The 9,744-nt window shown below is 48.3% G+C and overlaps 1 long non-coding RNA gene across 1 annotated transcript; it reads right to left on the minus strand.

Moving 5' to 3' along the window:
* Nucleotides 1-1,334: 1,334 nt before the first annotated feature.
* On the minus strand, nt 1,335-4,085 carry LOC129381029 (uncharacterized). The gene is made up of 3 exons (XR_008609283.1): nt 3,988-4,085; nt 2,090-2,164; nt 1,335-2,021 (listed from the first exon to the last, which is right to left on the minus strand). It is a non-coding gene; the product is annotated as an uncharacterized lncRNA (long non-coding RNA).
* Between the last annotated feature and the right edge of the window lie 5,659 nt (nt 4,086-9,744).

Below are 9,744 nucleotides of genomic sequence, written 5' to 3' on the forward strand. Positions count from 1 at the left end.
GCACTCTCTCACTGAGGCGCCGCGTGTGGAAGAATTTTGCGAGGGCGCTGCAAGCGAACTGAATTCTGGCGAAGACGCGCTTCGCGGCAAACGTATATTTCGATGCGGGCCCTGAGACCGGCTGCGCGCGTACGCTCTTATAATATTGCTTTATTTCCACTGCAAATTTTGATTAACACATTTTTGCCACGTATATATATTTCAAGCATGTGTTATACAATACGACGTCTTCAATTTTGCTGTCATGGTCTAGTGCGTCGTCTGCTAGCGAGCGCGCGTTCGTCGCGCGCTCGCTAGCAGGTCGACGTACTTATAGGCACCTGCGCCCATGATCTTTCTTTTGCCTCGCTGCAGTGGGCAAGATTAACCAGAATAATATGGAGGGCATCCGGTGCAGTCGCGAATGCGAGTCATGGCAAATGTAGCTCGCGTCGCCTGGCATGTGTAATAATATCAAACTTTATGCATAATACGCTTTGTTACAGTACCTTAAAGGAATGGGTCTAGAGGACGGTGTAGGTACGTTTTTTTGTACCGCCCTAATCCTATACCACCACCCCCTACAAACACGCACACATACCCCTTTTTTTCCCTATTGTTACGTTTCGCCTACGACGCGCGGTATAGCCGGCGCGGATGCAACGGACGCCGGGGCTTCGTTCAAAGCGGCGGACATTTTGGCCCGTTCAGCGCTGCCGCAACGCCTCCCCGCCAAGCGCGACCAGGCATGTTTCAATACCACGTGTCTTCGTGTGTGCGTGTGTGCGTGTGTGCATGTTGGTGCCCACGCTTGTCAAAGCGCGGCAGCCGGGGAGAGGAGCTCCCCAAGTGTGAAGCGAGGAGGACTGACCGGCGCCGGCCCGGCGGATGCGTCACCTTCTGGTCTCAACGTGCCCGAGCGCCGCCGTCATGTGGCCTCATCCCGAGACGTTCCTTCTTGCCCTCAACTCCGAGAGTATAAAAGCAGCTGCCCCCGGACGCCAAGGAGAGGCTCCGATTTCTTCTGTCGAGTAGCGTGCTCTCCCGTCTCTCCACTTCGGTCGACCTGACGGCCCGCTCTTTTGCGATGCTAGAATAAACAAGTTGTTCTGTTAGCAGTCGACTCATGCTTTGCCGGGACCTTCGGATGCTTCCAGTTGTGCCCCAGGCCGCCAGGCCAACGCTACCCTTGGGGCTTGCGACCCAGTTGCAACAACGGGTGCCAGCGGTGAGATTGCAACACTATATGTATACATACAATTCCTTCCCATGATGGATTGACCAGTTCAAGTTGTGAACTTGTCCATAACTGTCATAGGAATTACTGTAATAAACACAATTCGACGATCGGATTGTTTACTTTTATTTGTTATTGTAACACTGAGAACTACATGGAACCTTATTTTGTATATGTGAGAGAAGCATAGGCTTTTTGCACATGTGAATATCACAAGCTTAATCTAATGTGCAATACACAGACAAAGCAGCTGCTGCAACATGAACTGCATTGAGGGCCACACAACACATACGTAATTAAAGGTGCAAAATATAGAGGGAAGCTTCAAAATACGCTCTGTAGCACTGCAAAGTATAACATATATTGTACGTGCACACTAAATGTTCAAAAAAGCAAAAGCAATGCATCAATGTCCCATTTGCCTTCAAGTTTATTATCAAGTTGAAGTTTACTGAAGTTTATTATGAGTATATGTACAACAGGAATCTGCTGACACACCCGCAGTCAAGGTGGCTGTTCGGTGTGTGCTGGCTGCCTCAGTGTAAGAAAAAGAAAGAAATTGGGTGAATGTCGACACCAGTGCCACTGCTTCTTGCCTCTGACCTGCACATGCCTCCGGGGCATCTTTGTTGGTGGAGTCTGCACAGATGAGCTGGCGTGGCGAGGCATAGGAGTCATCCGAGAGAAAGAGTATCGTTTACATGGTGAAGTGGCTGTTCCCATTGCCTGTCGCTTTCCCTCAAATGCTTCCTTGGCGACTAGACACAACCGCAGTCAAGGTGGCTGTTCGAGGTGTGCTGGCTGCCTAAATGTAAGAAAAAGAAAGAAATTAGATGAATGTCAATACCGGTGCTATTGCTTCTTGCCTCTTACCTGCATTTGCCTCCACGGCCTCTTGGCTTGTGAAATCTGCATGAGGGAGCTGCTGTGGCTAGGCGTAGGCATAGTCTAAGCAAAAAGAAAAGGCCATTCAAATGGGGAATTATGGAAATAAATGCAGTTCTTATGTCGGCTTCTTGCACTCTTTTTGCCTAAAAGCTTTAAGCCATAGTGTCCAGAATACACCAGCACTTTGACTGCTTTTGCTTTTTACCTGTAGGTGTTGCTGTGAGATCCTTAGTATGGCTGCGTGCAGCATTGTAACACTTGGTGGAGGCATTTCAAGTAATAGCCAAAATATAAAGAATCATCTTTGTCTGCATTAATGCTTTCAATTTCTAAATGCAGTGGTAACGATCACTATTGGTGCAAGGCCACCCACATCTATGCGGCAAGTGCCGTAGCTCGAAACTGAATTTTTCCTTTAGTGTTTCACAAGGCGTCTGATATGTCCACATTAGATGTGATTCATCTCTTTTTATTTATCTCAGTGTGGAGAGAGCATCATTAAATTGTTTCTTTTTTTATTTTTGCGTCTCTTGTTTTCTGGTTTGTTTCTGAATCTATCAAGCAGCAGCCTCATGATGCTAAAGTGACTTATGTAATGACAATCATCAGCTTTTGTTTTGCAGAAAAACAACGCATTTCCTGACCCATTGTTTGCCATCCCATCACGTGCATAATTTTGCAGAGTATTCTACATATATTGACTTGCTTGACCTCCACTAAAGAGTCTTGCATTTTCAAATACCATTCTTTCCTTAAAATCATTCGACACTTCACATCATTTCTGTACCTTGGGCTTCTGATACTATGCATTCACCATTTTTGCTTGTTGTTTATGATTAGAAATGTCTTCTTTAATTTAGAGTTTAAATTTTACCTTTGGAACACACAGAAGGGCTTGCCATTACATATCTGCATAACAGGGAAACATGTTTCATTAAATATTTGCAATATCCAATAGAAGATTGATGAATGCAGCCTGCAGTGTGATTTGACTGAATGAGCCATAATAGTAACTCATCTCACTTGGTAAATTAAAGCACATATTAGTGTGATGCACATACAACATATGTTACACTAACGTGGTGGTTTCTCTTGCTTAAAAGCAAAATAATCGGTGCGCGAGAAAAAAAAATTATTTTTGCATACCCCTTGTACACACGGATTTAAGGAAAATGAGCTGGAGCTGTCCACATGATCTACTTATTTTACCTGCGAGTATACTCAACAAAAATGTGTGCCAGCTGCTTAGTGGTATTTGAGATTATGTCAGTATTGCATATGTGCGTGTTGCCTAAAATAATTGAATTTTGAAAATGCTCGTAGGGATCTGATGTGCATATCCACAGTTTATAGAAACATGTAAAAGACTCTGGGTCAAGTGCAAGTGAACGGTCCCACAGGCCCGGAGTCGATCATGAAAATAGATTGGCTGCACAAATTTGTCACCAGAAAAGATATGCCACATAAGATGGCATGCAAGAAAGTGTTGAAAATATTGCACAGTTAATAAAACGCCTACGCTATTAATATGTGGGTTCATGCACTCGATTTCGTCCGCATTAGGCCCTCGCCTCTTGATTGCTTCGTCGCACAGAAATACTCGGCATCGGGCTGTTTTTCTGCTGTGGCCTTTGTCGAAGCATAATTGTTCAAAGTGCAACAATTACAGATTCTATGACTTGCTTGTGGATTCGCCAGTACAATTCCGGTACACAGGCCAACCTGTCCAGCAATTTTCTACTGAAGGGAAACTTGCAAATAAAAACGCCGCTCCGCATGTGAAAAAATGCTCTACTGTGACGTTTCTCAAACGATTGTGATGCATCACAAGAGCTGTCTACTTGCGTGATGTTCTGAACAAGAAGATACGTTCGTTTACTTACATGTGAAGATACATGCCAGAGCATTTCGGGGCTTGGGTGGCACAAAAGGCATGAATGTGCCATAGCATCCAATGTTTACGCGCGATCGCATGTCAAACCTAAACTGTACGAAACTGCTACGCATCCAAAGAACTGAGATTCGAAACCGAAATTCGCGTCATACTTTATTGCATCAATGCGTACATCGTGACTTACATAAGTCACGCACTTGGCAAGCGCTTTTTGTAAACTTAATATTAACGCATCACCTTCATAAAGCCATCAGGTATGCGTTTTTAAATGACAAAGCATAAGGTGACCTGTACTTGTTTTCAGCTCTTTCATTGATGACTGCGCTGGCCACATTGACCAGTAGCAACAGGGCGGCGCCCTAGCGGTTCCCACCAACACCACCTAGATTTTAATCTAGGTGGTGTTGTTCCCACACGGAGGAAGGAAACTAAGGAGAGGCCCTGACGTCACTCTTTGTGAAGCTAAAGTGAAGCCGGAAGTTGGCGTTGCTCATGGCGTTGCTCCGCCTATCGGGCCAGCTCTCCTCTCTTGTTTACACTTCTCGCGAAACCACGCCGCGCTGCGCCCAACCGTGCTGCTCGGATGCGCGCGCTCCGCAGCAATACTAAGCAATCGTTAGCACGTTAGCATGATTCCGCGAAAGAGGTCAAAATTTTGCGCGGATATTCCTTCGTTCGTAGCCATTGCCGTGGCGCGGTACATTGCGTACAGCGTTACATGTGCGTTCATTTCACGAACTTTAGTTGCTCCTGTACCCCCTGGCCACAGCAACATCCAGGAGAGAACGGTCCAGCGAACGCAGCGCAACAAAACACGGAGACCAACGCAAACCTGCCCGCACGGCGCCTTTGCCACGGTACGAAACCTACGGAGCAACACGTACGTGTGAGCGCACACACGGAGGAAGGAAACTAAGGAGAGGCCCTACCCCCTCCGCGCGCTAGGAGAAAAGTGTGGCGGAAATGACGTATAGGTTCTCATTTCTTTTGCTGCTTTTTTATTTTTTTTGCTGCATGGCCACGCCTTTTGGGCCACAATGGCGGCGTTGTTCGGATTTTTTGAGCGCGCACACGTGTTGCTCTGGTAGGTTTCGTGCCGTGGCAAAGGCGCTGTGTGGGCGGGTTTGCGTTAGTCACCGTGTCTTGTTGCGCTGTGTTACCTGCACCGTGCTCTGCCGGATGTTGGGCGAGCGCGCGCGCTCCGCGTGCGAAACCACGCGCAGCGCGGCGTGGTTTCGCGAAAGATGTAAACAAGAGAGGAGGGTGGCACAAAAGGCGGAGCATCGCCATGAGCAACGCCAACTTCCGGCTTCACTTTTGCTTCACAAAGAGTGACGTCAGGGCCTCTCCTTAGTTTCCTTCCTCCGTGGAGCGCACAGAACAATAACAAAGCCGCCATTCTGGCCCGAAAGGCGTGGCCGCTACGGCAGAGAAATAAAAAATCAGCAAAATGGAGGAGCACGTACTACGTCACTTCCTCCACACTTTTCTCCTAGCGCGCGGAGGGGGTAGGGCACGGAGGAAGGAAACTAAGGAGAGGCCCTGACGTCACTCTTTGTGAAGCAAAAGTGAAGCCGGAATTTGGCGTTGCTCATGGCGATGCTCCGCCTTTTGGGCCACTCTCCTCTCTTGTTTACATCTTTCGCGAAACCACGCCGCGCTGCGCGTGGGGTCGCGCGCGGAGCGCGCGCGCTCGCGCAACATCTGGCAGAGCACGGTGCAGGTAACACAGCGCAACAAGACACGGTGACTAACGCAAACCCGCCCACTCAGCGCCTTTGCCACGGCCCGAAACCTACCAGAGCAACACGTGTGAGCGCTCAAAACCATAACAACGCCGCCATTGTGGCCCAAAAGGCGTGGCCATACAAAAAAAAAAAAAAAAGCAGCAAAAAAATGAGGACCTACTACGTCATTTCCGCCACACTTTTCTCCTAGCGCGCGGAGGGGCTAGGGCCTCTCCTTAGTTTCCTTCCTCCGTGGGGTAGGGCCTCTCCTCAGTTTCCTTCCTCCATGGGTTCCCACTTTTCGGGCCAGCTTTTCCTCTAGAGTTCGTTATACTAACTCTATGATTTCCGCCGATGGCGTCGCGCGCGAGCTGTTGTCTCGTTCGCTCAGCGCACGATTTTGCGCGCTGTGCACAAGGAAACATGACTAGCGATGATTAAAACACGTTGGCGGGCTAGTTGGTTTGAATCCATGGTAGAGTGTATAAGCGCGACTGTACGAGGACGTAGGAAGAAACAGATACACAGACACAGCGCTTGTGTCTGTGTATCTCTTTCTTCCTACGTCCTCGTACAGTCGCGCTTATACACTACCATGACTAGCGATATAATTCAGTCCTACACGAATACTGAGGCAGAACAAGCGGATCGCAGAGCGTGATCACGCGCTGGAACACAGTAGAAAATGTCATCATTTCGGTATCTGCGCACGTGACCGCACGACCGTGGGAACAAGCAGACGAAGCGGAAGTCTCTCTTGCTTCGGTGCGAAGTAAAACAAAAAACACGCAGACGTTCCGTTTGTGTTTTATTATTTCTCTAAACTTCAATTCGTCAACTCAAGCAACATATCGCACAAATAGCAGATGTTGTCTTAAATCATTCTCGAAGTCACGTGTCACCACGAGCGACGTCAGACTGCGGACACGATTACGTCACCGTCCGGCTTGGAGCGCGGCTGCCGCGAGTGAAGAGGGAAACGGCATTCGGATTAAAATTTCAGATCTTTCCGCTGCGCGTAGCGACGTAATACTTTGCAGACACGATCGTTATCGCGCAATGTATGCTCCGCGCTTGTCAGCTCAAAATGGCCTGACAGGCTAGAGGGGCCCTCTAAAAGTGGCACCAGCCCCAAGTGAACCAATAGACTTTCCAAGAAAAGGAATCAAGGCAATTATTGAACCTTAATATGAACAACAGTGTTAGGGACAATATATTGCCTATTGGCCTCGAGCTCCACCACTGGAAAAGCTGGCGCCACCGTCGGCGTGACATGCTATTAGGGCTCACGTGGACATAGCGGTCGCGTCGGCTGCTTCGGGAGCGCCGAAGCAAGCTGAAAACGAGAGTTTAAATTCCCTCGTACGCTGCGGTCCTCATTTAGTGGCGAGATTTTCCCGCTTCGAGTGCCTCCTTTACAACGCTTGAAAGCACTTCAATAGGTAGTGGCTGCTTTTGAAGGCGCGCAACATGGTAGGCTATTGCTCGGTGCCGCAGTGCCGGACTTACGCAACGGAGCCCGGTGTCAGCCTTATTCACACGTAGCCGCAGGACAAGAAGCTGCGTGAAGCTTGGCTCGCGAAACATAAAACCGGCAAACGGTCATCGGCTACAACTCGGGTATGCAGCAAGCACAGACGCGAGAAAGATTTCTGCTACGCCGCCGGGTATGCGATGTTCGGAAAACGCGCACTGAGACGCTCGCCCGAGTCCGCTGCCCGACTAATGTCATGACGGTTTGATCTATGAACTTGTCGATGCTATAGATACTGGCAAGTTCACTGGAGTGGAAAGGGAGTGGTAAGAAGCACATTAAAAAAGCATGGCATATGGTCATGTTTGTGTTATGGATTAATTCACTGGATTACCAAAAAAGAAGCAGCGGGAAATCGCACGCTGAGAACGCCGATAAACATACAGCGGCGCAACTCGAGAAGTAATATTGAAACGTCCAAGAATTTAGAAGAAAAAAACATTGAATCGTCGCGACGGCACATCACAGTCCCCGTAGGCATCGAAGCCTCTACAATGAAATTATTTTTGAATAGCTCTGATAGCGCCCACGCAACAATGGTTGCTTGTATACTGTCAAATGCTCATATTCTGCGGCTCATGGCACGGTGCGAAAACGCGCACGCAGTGAAAGCGAAACAGTACGCGGACAAGCATGCAGACGCGCAGTCGGTCGCTGCGAATCTGTGCGATCGCTGCATTGAGGCGTCATTCTATTAGGCTCCATTTAGTTATACAAACACTATAAGGACATATTTCACATACTCTGCTCTCAGCGTTTGCCTAACTTTCACGCAAGAAACCGGTTCGGGAGACTCCATCGCGGCGACCGCGGCAGTGGCGTTCGCTGTACGTATTCGGTAAAGAGACATAGCGTCTCTAAACGATTCTGTGCTTTCAGTTTGCCCAAGATTATTATTTAGACAGTAAAAAACTTCCCTCGTTTCAAAAGTACTTACATAAATATCCGGGAGAGCTCGCGCGTGGTGTTTTCAGTGAGCGCTGACAGCAAAACCTATGAGGAGCGCGCCACGTGATCCCTCATACTACGCCAGCGAGGCGCTTCCGATAGATGGCGACTCCGTAACTCCTCGCCGCCAATGTACTCAGACTCAATCGGGGAGACCAGAAAGTCTTTAGCAAAGTAATCTCTGTGGCTTGTCTGGCGATCTCCATCAACATGCCAGGAGGCGAAATGAAGTAGAAGCATATAGTCTAATCGAATGGTATTTGCTATTCTGATCGTATTCGACGTCAGAATTCACTATTAAAAATTATTGATTAGCCATTTGCGTTCGAATGTAAGGAATAACAGCACTTTTAAAGCCTCGAAGGTGAGGGGCCGATGCATGTGAGGACTCTTATTCCGAATTATTGTGCTGCTGGAGAGTCGTGACTGTCGCGCCGAGGCGCTCCAGTTCCTGAGAGAATTAACGCACGGGTGCTAATCGGTTCTGGTGAGCAAGTTCCTAGCTGTCATTCAATATAAACGCCCCGTTTTGGGACAGCCTGTAAATGTGCAAACTTGATTCAGGCAAGGAAAACATTTTTTTGAAAGTACCATTAAAACTGGGTGCCCAATGTAGTGCCACACTTATCTTCTTCAACGAACACGGCAGATCTAGAAATATGTTTACGTGTATGTGAGGCATGCCGTTCCTTTAAATGCTTCAGTATTGTTCTTATGATAGTGCACCGGATAACTGAAAGCAGCCGTTTATATTGCATAAGCTGCTTATAGTTGAGCGGACGCTCACTCGGGAACGGCATTACATTGAAGGTATGAAATATAAGATAAGCTTAACATGTTTTTCTCAGTAATCAGACTCGAGTATAATTTCTTTCTTTTACCCCCCTAGCAAAAGGCCGAAGGTCGCAGCTACCTTCTTTTTTTTTTTGTTCTTTTTTTAATTGAACAATTTCTAGTGTTTTGCGTCTGGCGATATGCTTGTGAAGCACCCTGTTCAGTTCTCACCACCTGAGGTTCTTTAACATGCACCTAAACAGAATTACGAATCGAATTCCGTGACCTGGTTTGGACCCGTGAGCTCGAGTTTAGCAGCGCAATGCCATATCCACGTCCGCGTGCAGAAAAAATCACAAAGATAGTGCAATGCCAGGCCGACCCGCGGCGGAGGTGACGCAGGCGTTAAGCACTCGCCATACGTGGGCCGATCCCGAAGCGGACCGACCCGCGACGGAGGTGCAGTAAGGGGCCCACATACACAGCTTCGCTGGTGATCTTTCACAGAGTGGAAGGGCGCCGAGTTTTCTTATTGTTGTTAAGCATGGGCTGGACATAAAATTTCACACGGCTTACGGGCGAAAGATATGGCATATATAACCCGCCGTGGTTGCTCAGTGGCTATGGTGTTGGGCTGCTGAGCACGACGAGGTCGCGGGATCGAATCCCGGCCACGGCGGCCGCATTTCGATGGGGGCGAAAACACCGGTGTACTCAGATTTTTGTGCACGTTAAAGAACCTCGTGTGGTCGAAATTTCCGGA

This window comes from Dermacentor andersoni, chromosome 1 (assembly GCF_023375885.2).
Source record: "Dermacentor andersoni chromosome 1, qqDerAnde1_hic_scaffold, whole genome shotgun sequence".
NCBI lineage: Eukaryota > Metazoa > Arthropoda > Arachnida > Ixodida > Ixodidae > Dermacentor > Dermacentor andersoni.